The sequence below is a fragment of the Tachyglossus aculeatus genome, chromosome 8, assembly GCF_015852505.1.
Source record: "Tachyglossus aculeatus isolate mTacAcu1 chromosome 8, mTacAcu1.pri, whole genome shotgun sequence".
In the NCBI taxonomy this organism is placed as follows: domain Eukaryota; kingdom Metazoa; phylum Chordata; class Mammalia; order Monotremata; family Tachyglossidae; genus Tachyglossus; species Tachyglossus aculeatus.
Window position 1 is genome coordinate 21,573,531 of NC_052073.1, and position 16,642 is coordinate 21,590,172.

The 16,642-nt window shown below is 43.5% G+C and overlaps 1 protein-coding gene across 3 annotated transcripts in view; it reads right to left on the bottom strand.

The window, feature by feature from the left end:
* Positions 1-16,642, bottom strand: part of MYT1 (myelin transcription factor 1) — a 130,220-nt gene that overhangs the window by 74,120 nt on the left and 39,458 nt on the right. For all 3 annotated transcript variants that reach the window (XM_038750427.1, XM_038750428.1, XM_038750426.1), the window contains exon 2: positions 10,703-10,803. The gene's annotated coding sequence lies outside the window, so the exon portion shown is untranslated. The remainder of the gene's footprint in view (positions 1-10,702; positions 10,804-16,642) is intronic.

Consider the following 16,642-nt stretch of genomic DNA (forward strand, 5'->3'; position numbering starts at 1 on the left):
TTCTACCCAGCCATAACTCCTTAAGGTCCCTTTTTGGGAAGAACCACGTGCAACCAATTCCCAGGACAGTAAAGGCGGCGTAGAACAAAGACAACTGAAGGCACTTGTCTTCCAACCAATTCTAGTTATTGTCAAAATGAATCACACAGTTTTCAAAACTACTGTCCAACACATTCCCTAAGCATTCTGTAAACATCTGAATGTTACTTGTTCCCTCTAGCTCTTGTGCTTGTGCTCTATCTCTCTGTCTCTCTCTGTCTCTCTCTCCCTCTCTTTCTCTTCATATAATCGTTTTCCTTCAAATTCCAAGAAGACAGCACTGATGGTGAAGTTCATGTATGGTGGAAAGGCCAATGTGGGACCCACAATCCTAGACACAATGGGTACACAAAAAGGCTGTCCCTTGTTGTGTTGTAGTACTCAATGTTTGGAGCATTGAGAGTTGTTTCGTTTCTAAACACACACAAACACATACACAAAATGAAACTTACAGGGAATTAGAATGTCCTCTACACTGCCCACATATAAGATTCTGAATCTCGAGCAAAATGTTTCTACTGCAGGCATTTTCAAGGGGAAAACTATATTTCTTGCTTTTTAGGGAAGTACATAATAATAATAATAATAACAATAATAATAATGATAACAATAACAACAAGAGTATTTGTTAAATGCTTACCATGTGCCAAGCACTATAATAACCACACTGGGGTAGATAAAAGATAATTGGCTTGGATACAGTCCCATCCTACAAGGGGCTTAAAGTCTTAACCCCCATTATACGTATGAGGAAACTGAGGCACAGAGAGTTAAGTGACTTGCCCAAAGTCACACAGCAGCCAAGTGACAGGGTTGGGATTAGAACCCAGGTCCTCTGACTTCCAGGCTTGAACGGTGCTCTTTCTACTAGGCCAAACTATTTGTTAATTCCCTTCAATTCTTTTCTGGAAGGGTTACTCCTGGATGAGTGCTTAGTACAGTGTTCTGCACACAGCAAGTGTTCAATAAATACCACTGACTGATGAACGTGGATGAACCCATCAAAGGAGCTACCTGAATTGAAACTATAAGGCAGTGTGACCCTAGCTAACCTAGTATTATAAAGTAAAACTTTTTAAAATTATATTAAGGAAATCTCACCAACAACCAAACCACTGAAAAAAGGTTTATGAAGTACTTGTGCTTGCTTATGTTGAGATAATATAGTATTTGTTAAGATGCCTAAGCTCGCTTTTTGGCTTGGAGTTTCAATGGCTTATCTGTAAGTCCCTTTCCTCTCACCTCTCCAACCTATCGGCACAAAAAAGGCTTCAAAATACAAAATGCATATTAAACAGGAAGGTTTGAACCTGTTTAAAATTGTGCCTACCCTGCCTTATTTACAAACATTAAAATCTGAGGTTCTGTATACACCAGTCATCCACTCAAGCAGGGGGAATCCAAGATGTGATTTTGACGGCTCTATGCAAATATATCATCAAGGCCATGCTGAAATTCCCCAAGGTCAGCGTTAATACTCTATGTATATTCAATAGCCCCAGCGCTCTGAGGAAACAAACATATTTAGAGACAGTTGTCTGGTCTAGAATCCATGTGAGGCACTGGAAGAATAGGGACAATAGTTTCCATTCCAGAGCTCTTTCTCAAGGCTTGGGAGGAAAGGGAGGTCAAGGATAGAGTATTGGGGAGGAGGATGAATTATGTGAGCTACTAGAATTCATATGTGATGCAGTATTCATGAAAAAGAGACACAAGCAAAACATTCGATAAAATAAATGGTGTGATTTCTCTCCTGGGTTGTAAAAAAAAACCCACTTGGGCCAGCAGAAACCAAAGCAGAGGAGGAAGGAGCAGATTGTTCAGCTGTCTGTTGCACCACTACAAGCATCTAAGCACCACTTTGGGTGGCTTTTTGTTTAGCTTTTGGTATTTCTCCCTTGATGGCCATTTTGCAGTAGAGAAGAGGGCCCTTTGAAGAGCCGTGAACCACTCACTTTACTGGGTAGGAAGTACAGAAGAGCCAGTTCTCATCCGTTAGAAAAGTCTTGGTCAAACATTGGACACCAGGACTGAGAATGCTTTCACTGGGTTTGCAGGATGCAGCAAAGTCCTCAGGAGAGTCAGCTCAGTTTGGGGTCAAAGGCCATGACCAGAAGGGTTTGCATCTTTTCACTGAGGCCAATGTCAGACAGCTAATAATGCTTCTTGGGACTCTCAGAATTCAACATGCAAGGATCGATCTGCATGTGTGTGACACACACACGCGTCCACACATGCACACAAATCCTAGCATTGTAGCTACATTGGTAGGAAAGTCTGACAGTTAAATTATTGTAAAACCCAGAACAGAAGAATAAAGTAATGTAGGAGGTCCCATTCAGGCTCTTTTCATCTCTGCAGACCTGGGATCAAAAGACATTTTACGTCAGTCAGTTCTGGAAAGGACGCATGGTGTCCACACCTGAATCTCAAGGGGACATTTGTCTGTATTACTGAGTCACGATGCAATTTGTGGTGATTGACAGGCCCTGCTCAGGAGGGGTCTGGGACAGGTATTGCAGGGGGAGCTGGAGGTCAAGATTGAGGTGCATTAGCAGAACCCATGTAGAGGAATTGTACCTGGCCTCTGCCTCTAATCACAGCTACTAGGCCAGTGTTTTCATGATTAGTGCATTCAACCAGCACCTTGCCCCGAGGAAAAAAAAAGAAAAAGCGGGGGAAAATCCCAACCATAGTCCCTTAGTTTACCTTTATTATTACATATTAATATTTACAGAAGCGACCTCTGCAGTCCGGAATGCAGTGGGAAACATTGTGTTAAGCTCACTAGACTGTGAGCCCGTCATTGGGTAGGGACTGTCTCTATATGTCGCCAACTTGTACTTCCCAAGTGCATAGTACAGTGCTCTGCACACAGTAAGTGCTCAATAAATATGATTGAATGAATAAATAAACAATAATAATAGTAATGCTAATAACAGTAATGATTGTGATATTTGTTAAGCATTTTATATGCGTCAAGCACCTTAGTAAGAACTGGGGTAGACACCATACAATCAGATGAGATACAGTCCCTGTCCCACATGGGGCTCACAGTCTAAGGGGGAAGGACAGCAGGTAACATCCCCATTTTACAGCTATCAATACTGAGGCACAGAGAAGTAAAATGCTTTGCCCAAGGTCACATGACAGGAAATTGGATGAGCCAGGGTTAGAACGAGATCTCCTGGTTCTCAGGCCTATGCTTTTGTCATGTGGCTATGCCTCTCCCCAAATAAATGGCTTTTCCACTCTATTTTCTCCTAAAATTCACCTCCTCTGGAGGCTCCCAGAGACTCTGGATGCCTCTCCCCAAATAAATGGCTTTTCCACTCTATTTTTTCCTAAAATTCACCTCCTCTAGAGGCTCCCAGAGACTCTGGACACCCCCTAAGCTGTCCAGTTTACAGCTTTCCAGAACTCTTAGTTGAGCTGTTTGTGTCCTGGTTTATCAATCCATATTTCATGCTGCTGCCCGGATTATCTTTGTCCAGAAACGCTCTGGGCATATTACTCCCCTCCTCAAAAATCTCCAGTGGCTACCAATCAATCTGTGCATCAGGCAGAAACTCCTCACCTTGGGCTTCAAGGCTCTCCATCACCTCGCCCCCTCCTACCTCACCTCCCTTCTCTCCTTCTACAGCCCGCCCTGCACCCTCCGCTCCTCCGCCGCTAATCTCCTCACCATACCTCGTTCTCGCCTGTCCCGCCATCGACCCCCGGCCCACGTCATCCCCCGGGCCTGGAATGCCCTCCCTCTGCCCAATCGCCAAGCTAGCTCTCTTCCTCCCTTCAAGGCCCTGCTGAGAGCTCACCTCCTCCAGGAGGCCTTCCCAGACTGAGCCCCTTCCTTCCTCTCCCCCTCGCCCCCCTCGCCATCCCCCCCATCTTACCTCCTTCCCTTCCCCACAGCACCTGTATATATGTATATATGTTTGTACATATTTATTACTCTATTTATTTTACTTGTACATATCTATTCTATTTATTTTATTTTGTTAGTATGTTTGGTTTTGTTCTCTGTCTCCCCCTTTTAGACTGTGAGCCCACTGTTGGGTAGGAACTGTCTCTATATGTTGCCAATTTGTACTTCCCAAGCGCTTAGTACAGTGCTCTGCACATAGTAAGCACTCAATAAATATGATTGATGGTGATGATGATGATCATCTTTTCTCCCTTCTTTGCTAGCTGCACTGTGGTTCCGTTATCTGGGTGAGAAATATCTGAGTTGTCTATCACAAAATCAAATATATTTTTAAATCCAACATTACCTGCGACATAAAATCTGCAGGCTTCTAGATCCCCTGAAAACATTTTTGCTACCACCTCGAACCCCATCTACTATCAAAAAGGCAAGTCTATCTTGAAAACTTTGAGGTGGTTCTGCAGCTCTTAGCTGTTACTGTGGTCCCACCTTGTGGCTTCACCCTCTCCCCGAAGGGCCCTTCCCACTGTTTGATGTAAATCCCCCTGGCATTTCATCCATGAATCGGGCTGTTGGCAGCCGAATAAACTAGCAGTTGCAGTTGGCTTCCTCGCTGCTTTATAGCAAGGATGCCCTGTGCGGTGAGCTTTACCTCACGCCTTGGGAGGCTTTCCCTTGACATCTTTAAATGTGAGATCACAGCTCATCCAAAATCCAAATTAAAAATTACAGCTTTATAATAAGCAGCCTAATGAAGCTGCACTGTCAGTTTTCATTTGATAAAACTTACAGTGCAAATATGATATTTACCCATCCCTAACATTATGGAGCAACAGTACAGCAGTCTTCAGTACAAGGGACCGGCAAAGCTGCTCTTTGGGATCCCGTCTCACTTGCCACAGCTAGAACATCTGCATTTACACATTCCCCAGGCAGGTCTTACCAGTGGTCCAGGGGGCCACTGGGCACATGGAGTGCCAACTGCAGAATAATGGCAGCAAGATACCCTCACTGAGCCTGCATCAGTCCAGGGAACACAATCTGATCAGCACTGGAACTGCTCAAGAAGGTTTACACATACTAGCGTCAAAGCGTGCTGGGAAGCAGCATGACCTAATGGATAGAACACAGGCCCGGGAGTCAGAAGGACCTGGGTTCTGATCCCAGTTTCACTACTTGTTTGCTGTCTGACCTAGGGCAAGTCACTTCACTTCTCTGTGCCTCAGTTTCCTCATCTGTAAAATGGGAATGAAGACTGTGAGCCCCATGTGGGAAAGGGACTGTGTCCAACCCAATTTGCTTGTATCCACCCCGGCACTTAGGACAGTGACTGGCACATAGGTAAGTGCTTACCGAATGCCGCAGCAATCATTATTAAAACAAGGATCTCTCAAGGACAGGGTTCCTACGTACAGTAAACAAATGGCAGAGGAATTAGAACCGTTTACATCATCAGAAGAGGAATCTCCTTGAGAAGAGTATCCCGCACAGGATCATCAAAAGAAAGGAGGACCTGGCTCATCCCGAAGTCCTCTTTGATGGACTGGGAACTATGGCAGGAGTTTGGGAAGCATTTGGGAATTTGGATTTCTTTGGTTGTAAAAGACACAAGCTTTTGCTGCAGAGGTGTCTGTCTAGCAGGTTATGTTAGGATGGGGCACCCTGGCATCTGGGGCCCATGGGGGAGTTTTAATAAAGATAATAAATAATAAGCCCTGATCCTGGCGTGTGGTCCCTTCAGTAATGATGACCTAGCAGGACAGCCCTGTTACCCTAGCGTGTCAGTGGTAATAACAGGAATTTGACTTTCCCGGGCCAGACGCATTCTTCTCTGGAGATGTCATAAAAATGTAGGCAGTTAACCTTTTTGGACAGTTTGGCAGGAGTCCTGCCTGGAAACAGGGAGATCACCTCACTGAAGTCTTTTCTTTCGCTCTGACTTCATGATTCTACTTTGGACTACTGAAAAGTCCAGGAACTCTCAGCCCAGGAATTTCATTCAAACAAAGATTTATGGCAAATGCTGTCTCTCCTCCATTTTTCCCAAGAAGCTCTTCAGCCCCATTTCTTTTTATCTGGTAAAGAAAAAAAGAACTTGCACCCACTCTTCTTAACTATCTGACTACCATCTGCAACTCTCTAATGGTTCCTTCTGCTCTACCTTCAAATTTGTCCCTGTCTCCTCTAGCCTAAGGAAATCACCTCTGGATCCCACTACACCCTCCAGCTATCGTCCCACCTCACTCCTTCCATCCTTCTCTAAACCCTTTAGTGGATCCTGTATACCTACTGCCTGAATTCCCTTTCCTAAATTTTCATCTGAACCCTCTACAATCCAACTTCTGCCTTCACTCCACTGATCCAACTTCTGTCTTCACTCCACTGAGACTGCTCTCTTCAAGGTCACCAGTGGCTTCCTCCTTCAGCTCTGTCTTAATCCTCCTCAATCTCTCATCTGCCTTTGTAACTATGGATCACTTCCTTCTCTTGGTAACATTATCTAACATTTGTTTAGTAGAACATTTCTCTCCTGGATCTATTCTTACCACTCTGTCTGCGCTTTCTGCACTTATTATTTTTTAACTGTGTGTGCCCCTGAAGGTTTTTGTCTATGTCTCATTCTCTTCTCATTCTATGCTCTTTCAATACTGTCAAATCCACTTCCACGCCTTCTCCATCCAAAAGGCCATCAGGCTGGTCCGAGCACTTGCTATATACTGGCTTGATTACTGCATCAGCCTCCTCACTCGTGTTCCTGACTCTAGTCCCTTTCCTCTTCAGGCCATACTTCATTTTGTTGTCTGAATCACTTTTCTAAAATGTTATTATAGGCATGTCTTCCCACTCCTCAAAAACCTCCAAGACTTCCCATTCCTTTCTGCATCAGATAGAAATTCAAAGCCATTGGCTTTAAGGAATTCAATCAACTATCTCCTTCCAACTTACCCACTCTCTTGTCCTACTACACCCCAGCTCGCTCTTCACTCTTCCCGAGCTAACTTGTTCACTATGTCAAGTTCTTTTCTCTCCTGCTGCCGACCACTTGCCTGCATCCTTCCCCCCACCTAGAATCCCTCCCCATTCAAATCCAACAGACCACCATCAGATTTTATAGCCCTTGTCATCTCAGTATTTTTATGACCCTGAGCACTCATAACCTCATAACTGCCCATAGCACTTTTATACATATTTTACAAACCCATTACCTAATCATTAACTCCTGTACGTATCACACTTCTTCTCTTTCTTCTGATCAGAAAATTATTTTTGAGTCTGTCTCCCTCACTAGAATGTAAGCTTCTTGAGGAGAGGGACCAGGTCTACCCACTCCAATGTACTCTCCCATCCATCCCTTAGCACAGTACTCTGCCCATTGTAAACCTTTAATAAATTCAGTGAATTGACAAACTGCAACAAGGAGCTGGCATCCTCCTTGTGCCTTACAAAATGGATAAGCTTGCTACAGCTTTGCCTCAGGGCTACCCTGTGAGCAAGTCCCATAAAACACTCCCAAGCTTTTCATGGACACTCTATTCGCTATGTCATTAAAATGCCATTCAATAACCTGTTCAGCAATTTAACAGCCCCCAGTGGCTTACACTGAAAGGGACCAGGGCTTCAAACTCAGCCTGAATACAAAAGCATTGTCAGTAGAGGCCTCCAGAGTCTAGGATTGCGATTTCACTTGTATTTATGAAAAGAGCAACCTTACCCATCACTCTTTTCATCCCATTTGAGACCTGCAAGGAGAAATTCTACCTGGAGTTCTAATTTCTTTAGTTTCAACTGCACACCTTCGTCTTCTCTACTCATCAGATGCATGATCAGAGCATTCCCAAGAGGCATCAAGAATGTTGGTCTTCCTCTGCCATTGTCCCTTGGTTCATTCCCTTTCTGCAATCTGGTTCAGCATATTCTATTTAAGCCTTCCATCCTCAGCCCATGCTACCTTTCTCATTACTCTTTGTTTCTATTGACAAATCCTTTCCTGTATCCCCAGATCAATTTGGGTAACACTTCCAAAATGCCTAAAATACAGCTGTTGGGAGGGACTAATGCTCAAATAAATAGAATCATTATGTGACTTTGAAAACCTGGAGTATCCCAAACATTTCAAATATGGCAAGGTTGGATTTTTTTTGATTAAGCACTTTGTGCAAAGCACTGTTCTAAACTTGTTCAACATGCTCTTTGAGAAAGATCTCATATGGCCTCAGTGTCAGTCTGACTGGAACCTCACAAGTCACCACCGCAATCTCAATTCTACCAAATATTTCAGTTCTCGAATACAAATTTGAACAATGTGTAATAAAAAAAATTCTCTTAGCCAAAGGACCTTTTGAGCCTTCTCATTCTGCTTGTAGCTTGGACCTAGATTTCTAACATCTTATTCAAAAGAAGTGCCTTCTAAAGAGAACCCTGAAGCCTACTCTGCCTTCAAATCCCCTGTACCTAGGTGAGCCCAGAAAGTTCACTCATTCATTCACTCAGTCATATTTATTGAACACTTACTGTGTGCACAGCACTGTAGTAAGCAGTTGGGAGAGTACAATACAAAAATTAAGAGATACATTCCTTGCCACAGTGAACTTAGAGTCTAGAGGAGGGGAGACAGGCATCAGTACAAATAAATAAATTACAGGACTAAACCTTCTTTTCTCCATCTCGCTCTCCTTTCTGTGTCATCTACACATCTCAATTTGTGACCCCTGGACACTTGATATTCTCCCCACCCAGATCCCCACAGCACTTATGTACATATCTTTAAATTATATATTACAAAATTTTTATACGTATTAATGTCTGTCACCCCTTACAAGCTTCTTATGAGCAGGGAACATGTCTGCTAATTCCGTTGTACTCTCCCAAGTGCTTAGTATAGTGTTCTGCACATAGTAAGTGCTCAATAAATATGACTGATTTACTGATTGGTGGGGGTTACCCCATTTCCAAAATCCCTCGGGCAGCTCTCATGAATCTTCAAGCTCCATTCAGCTAAAATAAAGAAGGAAATGCTAGTGACATAAAAAGAGGCCCAGCTTCATGTTTTCTGAAACCTTCTAATCTAGCAGTCGGTTGGGTATGAATTGTCAAGTTGCTGGGCTTGATCTTTCATTGATGATAAGGGCAAAACAAGCAGAAATGGCTCTGACTGTACCCTGAGGGCCTTAGGTTGGAAAACCTGACAGCAGTAGTTGGGAAACACTGGAATGAGTAGCCAAGAGAGGTTATACAGTCTCCTGTAATAGAGGCTGTTAAAAATCAGATCCTCATTTCACTATGATGAATTAGTATAGTCATGATGTCCGGAGGCAGGGGGTTGGACTTGGTGACCTTTCAAAGTCATTTTCATTTGAAGCATTCTGGGATTGGATGGCAGCTGCTTTTTATGACTGCCAGGCTTCTCCGCTCTGACTGGTTAAATACATTTTGCATTTTTCCTCTGCTATTCTGAGGTACTTCCCTCTCTGCCTGAGATTTTTCTCAAGCATTTCTTAAAGAAAGGGGTCTCCTTGGAAGCAGTGTGGCTTAGTGGAAAGGCCATGGGACTGGGAGCCAGGATATTGGCTTCTAGTTCCCGCTCAGCCACTTGCCTACAGTGTGACTTTGGACAAGTCACTTAACCTCTCTGTGCCCCCGCTTCCTCATCTGGAAAATGCGGTAAAGATACCTGCTTTTCTTCCCTCTTAGGTTGTGTGCCCTGAGTGGGACAGTGACTGTGTCAGATCTGATGATCTGGTCCTACCCCAGCCCATAGCACAATGCGTGGCACATAGTAAGCTCCTAATAAACACTATCATTAGTAGTGTAGTAGAAGAATCAATTATGGCTCAGTGGAAAGAACAAGGACTTGGGAGTCAGAGGATGTGGGTTCTAATCCCAGCTCCACCAATTGTTAGCTGTGTGACTTTGGGCAAGTCACTTAACTTCTCTGTGCCTCAGTTCCCTCATCTGTAAAATGGGGATTAAGACTGTGAGCCCCCCGTGGGATAACCTGATCACCTTGTAACCTCCCCAGTGCTTAGAACCGTGCTTTGCACACAGTAAGTGCTTAATAAATGCCATCATCATTATTATTATTACTACTGAGACTGCGAGCCCAATGTGGGACAACCTGAATACCTTGTATCTACCCCAGTGCTTAGAACAGTGCTCAGCACATAGTAAGCACTTAACAAATGCCATAATTATTATTAATTTTTAATTAATGATATTTATTGAGTGTTTACTGTGTGCCGAGCATGGTAATAAGCATTTGGGAGAGTATGAAACTGCCCACAAGGAACTTATAGTCTAGAGGAGGTGCTTGCAGTCTTAGTAGTAATAGTCATAGCAGTTGTAGTAATTCTCACAGGGAATCTGTGACTGTAAGAAATAATAATGGTATTTGTTAAGGGCTTGCTCTCTGCCAAGTACTGGGGTAGATACAAGATAATCAGGTTGAACACAGTACATAACGCAAATGGGGCTCACAATCTAAGTGGGCGAGAGAACAGGTATTGAAATCCCATTCTACAGATGACAAAACTGAGGCACGGAGAAGTGAAGTGACTTGTCCAATGTCACACAGCAGGCAAGTGGCAAAGTCAGGTTTCAGAACCCGGGTCTTCTGACCCCCAGGCTTGTGTTCTTTCTGCTAGGCCATGCTGCAGTTTAGTGTCAAGAGGGCAAATGAATATGACTCAGTGACCAGACAGTCCTTCCCTGGCCTCCACCAAATCTGCCCAGGCCTCTCACCTTGATGTGTCTGCTGTGTAGGCTGTTTGTAGTCTCACAGCTGCTGATCTTTTCTCCACGTGTCCACCTCTGACTCAACAGCTCACCCCGGAACTCATTTTCTGAGGGTTAAGAAAAATGCAATGTCAGGAAAGGAAAATAAACCATAGAACCCTCTGTTTCATTACTCAACAGGTTTGGAAAGTAGAAATCTGTTCTTTGTTCCCTTCCCCTCCCAATTTGGGCTGGAATTCCTGAAATGAGACAGGTACAGAGAAGAAAGAAGAACTGGACCCAAGCATGAAGCCCTGATAGGGACCGTCTCTATAATGTTGTCGACTTGTACTTCCCAAGCGCTTAGTACAGTGCTCTGCACACAGTAAGCGCTCAATAAATATGATTGAATGAATAAATGAATGGCCAACTGATGTGCTCCTCAGAGACTGGGGTGAGAATATCAGTCAAATCATCCTTCCAGCCAACAAACCCTTCTGAATGCAGTTCTGAACTTTTAGCCATTTTGGGCTGGCTCTTAGAAACTAGCCTTCTGCAGGTGGAGGCAGGTATCTGAGAAGGAGAAACAAGCCAGCCAAGTATGTGAGCCTGTGTCCACATATCTGGCCATTTTGGAATCAGGAAGGGCAAGTTCTCTGCCACGTGGTAAGAACGATGTCATCCACTAAAACACAATGCAGAAAAAGGGACCTGTTCCAAGTTTTACTATTTTGGGTTTGACAGTGTGTTCCCTGCCTTACACAGGGGCTTCTGAATGCCTTTATACTCTGTCTTTCATCTCCTTCTCCCTTCCCATCTTTGCTATGTATGCTTCCGCCTCTCTCCATGGCAAAGCATCCAGTTAATATTTAATTCTTCACATAAATTCACACATCTAAGCAGAGGATGAGCCCGTCAGCTGGACATGACAAAGAAATGCATTGTATACCTATTCCCTGCACGTCACTCCACGTTTCCATGACAACTGTCTTTTTACAACAGCAGCATTTCAAAAGAAGGTCATTAAGTAACCCACAATAAAAATAGGAAATGAATACTCCTGGATTGTATTCCTTATTCTTCAAATATCTTACTCTCTATTTGGAACTGGATTTGGTCCCCAGAGAGTACAGAGGTAGGATTATTGTAGTTCTTTCCAGTTTTTCCCTTGCACATTATTTTTGTATCATATTTGAGATGCAATGTTTCCTTCCCCGCCATCTCCCTCACTTGTCCCCTATTCAGCCCAGGGCAAGGTCCTTCACTACCTTCAGTCATGACATTTTGTTACAAACCTATGCGTAAGAAAAATTCTCTAGCTTTACTGAAAATGTACAAACTGAATGCTGAGACGATGCAAATTTGGTGGGCAAGAAAATTAATTAGGAATGCAGGTGATTATTAAATCTTGAGGATAAGGGAAGGCATGTAGTCTTCTTGAAGCCAAATAAGCAATGGCATGTTCCTGATCTGGTATGAGTTGTCCAACTTGATTCTTTAGATACGTAAGTTGAAGATCAGAGACTACATCTTAAGTTTATACTAAAGTGTGATTGTTGAAATATCCAAATCAAGAACACAGGCAACATTAGAAAAATCTCCTAACTTCCCACAGCATTTATATATGTATCTTTACATATTATAAATTACTTATTTATTTACATTAATATCTGTCTATCCCTCTAGACTGTAAACTCATTATGGTCAGGGAAGGTGTCTGCTAATTCTGTTGTACTATACTCTTCCAAGCACTTAGTACAGTGCTCTACATGTAGTAAGTGCTCAGTAAATACAATTGATTGATCGATTCCCAATGCTTTACTTTTGGCATCTGAAAGATGGAATAATAAATAAGAAGATAGAATTATCTTGAGGGTGGGGGCTTGGGGTGGGGGAATACTGTACCCTCATTGGTATGAAGTCCGAGATGAGTGACTACTGGTTTGAAGCCAGAGAGAAATGATTCTCTAGGTAGACCGAGGAAGTTTTGGAAAGCGGGGAGGGAGGGAGAGAGAGAGAGAGAGACTGTGACAGAATAAGAGGGTGGGAAATATTCCTATTCCCTTCTCTGGATAGAGTGAGAGTCAATTTAATACATGAACTGATCAGTGAATTTTATTGAGCGGTTATACTATGCAGGGTACTGTAGTAAGTGCTTGGGAGGAGTAATAGAGTTGGTAGGCACAATCCTTACCCCACAAGGAACCTTTCCAATCCTCAATAAAATCACCATACAAATGCCCACCCACATTTAAATAGTTTTAAATAATTATAATAACAATAACAATAATAATGGTATTTATTAAGCATGTATTATGTGTCAAGCACTATTCTAAGCACTGGGGTAGAAACAAATTAATCTGGTTGGACACAGTCCCTGTCCCACATGGGGCTCGCAGTTTTAATTCCCATTTTAGAAATGAGGGAACTGAGACATAGAGAAGTTAAGCATCTTGCCCAAAGTCACACAGCAGACAAGAGGTGGAGTCAGCTTTACAACCCAGCTCCTTCTGATTCCCAGGCCCATGTTCTATCCACTAGGCCATGGCAAATATGTGTGTATTTTTTGGGGAAAAAAAATGGATTGAGTGCAGCTCAGACTACAGCAAGGGAAGAAGGAGATACTGGCTCACTTTTCTGATTCGGCCTTCAGAATTCCACAACCAATCAGCCCCTCTAGCCAGGGATTTGGATTGTTGTCCCTCTTCTACCTTGGCTCCCACATCACTTCCCATCCCCATGGACAGCCTTCCTAAGGCTACCGCAATTCTTTGAAATTCACTGTTCCTTCTCATGCCATCCCCCTCCCCCAATCCTGTTTGCTCCCTGGCTCTCCCTGCCTCTCCTTTCCCAGCTGGGTTCACTCGGTTCCGTCAGCACTGGCGAACGCTTCAATTCCCATCCTGGGACCTTGTACATCTGCTCAAGCAATGCCTTCCAGCTCTGACCAAACACTCTAAGCGCCAACCTCTCGCACCATGTGGCATTGTTGCGGCCTAAGCAGATCTGAGCAGGGATAACAGGGGGCAGGCCGTCAGACGCATGCTATTACAAGCACCAAATCACTTGGGAAATAGGACTGTGCAATTAATCAAAGCAAACAATACCCAAGATCTGAATAGCATCAAACGACGTATAGAAAGGGCACTATACCGTAACGTAACGGGAGTGTAATTTCCTCATAAATTTCTTGGCAGCAACATTCGGAAATGCCGTTAGAAGCTACTGAGGCAATTGTCAGTCTCCCTCTTTCATTAAGGAATAGCCAAAGTACCTTAGTTTGGTTTTATTGCATGGTTCTTCTCACTGCCCCCATATTCCAAATCTAGGGGTCCAGAAACACATTTACTTGGGTTCCACCGGGCTACAGTTACGGTACTGAACCAAGTTCCTGCATTTCTCCTTTCTCCATGCTGGAGGTCGTGGGTTCTAAACCCGGCTCTGCGACGCATCAGCTGTGTGACTTTGGGTAAGTCACTTAATTTCTCTGTGCCTCAGTTACCTCATCTGTAAAATGTGGAGTAAGAGTGTGAGCCTCATGTGGGACAGAGATTGTGCTCAACTTGATTACCTTGTATCTACCCCAGAGATTAGAAAAATGCTTGGCATATAGTAAGTGCTTAATAAGTACCATAATTATTATGACTCCCAAGTCCCCAGTGCTGATTTTTTCAATCAGGAGCCTAATTACCCTGCTATACAGTGATGATAGTAATAACTGTGGTATTTTATTAAGTGCTTACTATGTCCCAAGCATTGTGCTAAGTGCTGGGGCAGATATAATATATTCAGGTCCAGCACAGTCCCTGCCCCAATCAGGGTTCACAGTCTAGGTATGAGGGAGAACAGATTTTGAATCCCCAGTTTACAGATGATGAAACCGGGACACAGAGAATATAAGTGATTTGTCCAGGGTCACCGAGCAGGTAAGTGGCAGAGCAGAGGTTAGACTCCAGATCCTCTGATTCCCAGACCTGTGTTCTTTCCACTAGGCCATGCTGCTTCTTAGTAGTAGTACCAGTAGTAGTAGTGATAGAAGTCATGGTACTTATTTATTTAGTGCCTGCTGAGTGAAAAGCATTGTATTAAGTGCTTGGAAATGCTTGGCGGAGGAACAAGACACTCAAGATAATATAAGTTATTTCTTTAAATTACTTCCAAGTGCTTAGTACAATGCTCTGCACACAATAAATGCTGAATAAACACCATTGATTGACACCCTACTTGTTTTCCACAAGGTTGTCCCTACCCCAGTTCTCCTTTTAACTCCATCTGGGGGATTTCTGCAGTGGAAACAGTTAAGAGCAAGGATCTATTAGATCTATTAGAGCAAGGAACAAGGATCTATTTGGCAAGCAGCCCTCCATCGGTAATCTGGACAACAGCACAAAGAGTGAGCTCTGTTTCTCTATTTGTTCTGTGTCTGTGTGTTTGAGTAGTGTCCCTTGCTGACCATCCTGTTCCACTCTACCATTTCTCTAACTGAAAATCCACTCAATATAGGGACCCCATTTTCCAGGGAAAAACTAAATGGGAAAAAAAAACAACAGAACTGAAATCAAGGTTTCCAAAATCCATCCCTCCATCCCATTCCAGATACATAGAATGATCTCCCACTCACACTACATATGCAGGAAGAAGAAAAGCATCCCTCACAAGCTATATATCATTCTTTCAATCAACCAATCAATAGTATTTATTGAGCACTTACTATGGGCAGAGCACTGTTCTGACCACTTGGGAGAGTACAATGCAAGAGAATGAGCAGAAATGTTTCCTGCCCATAATGAGCTTACAGTCTAGAGATTTCACACAGCTTCCCTTGTGGAAAGGAGAGGGTTAGCTAGCTGACTTCTTTAGAAATGGGGAAACAATGTCACAGGCAGTTATGAGTGGATTCCTTGTGGATAAGGACCAATGACCATGAGGAAAGACTTACTTCATCACCCAGAGGGAGATTCCTGAGAGCTTTTATTCATGAGATTTTCTGATTTTCTTGCCTCCCTTAGGCCTCCATACTGTAGGAGAAGCCGCTGCCCTCTCTCTTTCCTGCTGGAGAATGGCTCTTCCCCACGGAGATTGCCTTCCTACCATTCTATGTTCAGCCTTGAAATAGAATACATGGATGCGGGTGTCCCTTTCATCTATCTGTATGAATTTCAATGCCTGTCTCCTCCTCTAGACTGTAAACTCCATGTGGGAAGGGATTGTATCTACGATGCTCTATTGTACTGTACTCTCCTAGGCACTTAGTATGGTGCTCTGCACCTGGTAAGTGCTCAATGAATACCATTAACGGATTGGTCGTCTTGAAGAGGAAGAAGAGGAGGACCTGAGGGTTTGCCTCACGTTGGATCTGTCTGTGCTAACTCTGACTCCTTACGCCTAGATCTTCTTGAAGTCTTTGCTCTCGGAGAGCAACCATCTCCTGATTTCTGTCCCATAGGTTGTTCCATCTGCTGCAGTGTTCTTCAAATGGGCGATGTTTGAGGCCAAGTTTCACCCTGTATTTTAATCTGTCTTTCAACCTTGAAGGCTCCCTTTTTCAGTTCCTCATCCAACAGCTGCTTGGATAGCTTGCGGTCTTCCATTCTCATCACTTGTCCAACTCAGAGGAACCGTTTCATTCTGAGCATCGTTTCAGTGCTGATGAGCTGACAGTGTTCCAAGATCATCATTGTTGGTAACCTTGTCCTTCCGTTTAGTGTTGTATATGGTTTGTAGATGATACTGCTCCAGGAGTTGAGGGTGTCTTCATTAGTAGATCCAGGTTTCACAGCAATATGGAAGGTTGGGCATGATAAACTGTCTTGGGAGAGTTTCAGTTCAGTATGGAGCTTGATACCCCATTGTTGCCACACTCAGACTTTCAGTCTTGCAAAGAGCATGCTGTTAGTCTTATAGCTCTCAATCTGGGCATCAGTGAATGGAAACCTGACTAAATAGCAGAGTCTGGTGCTACAATCT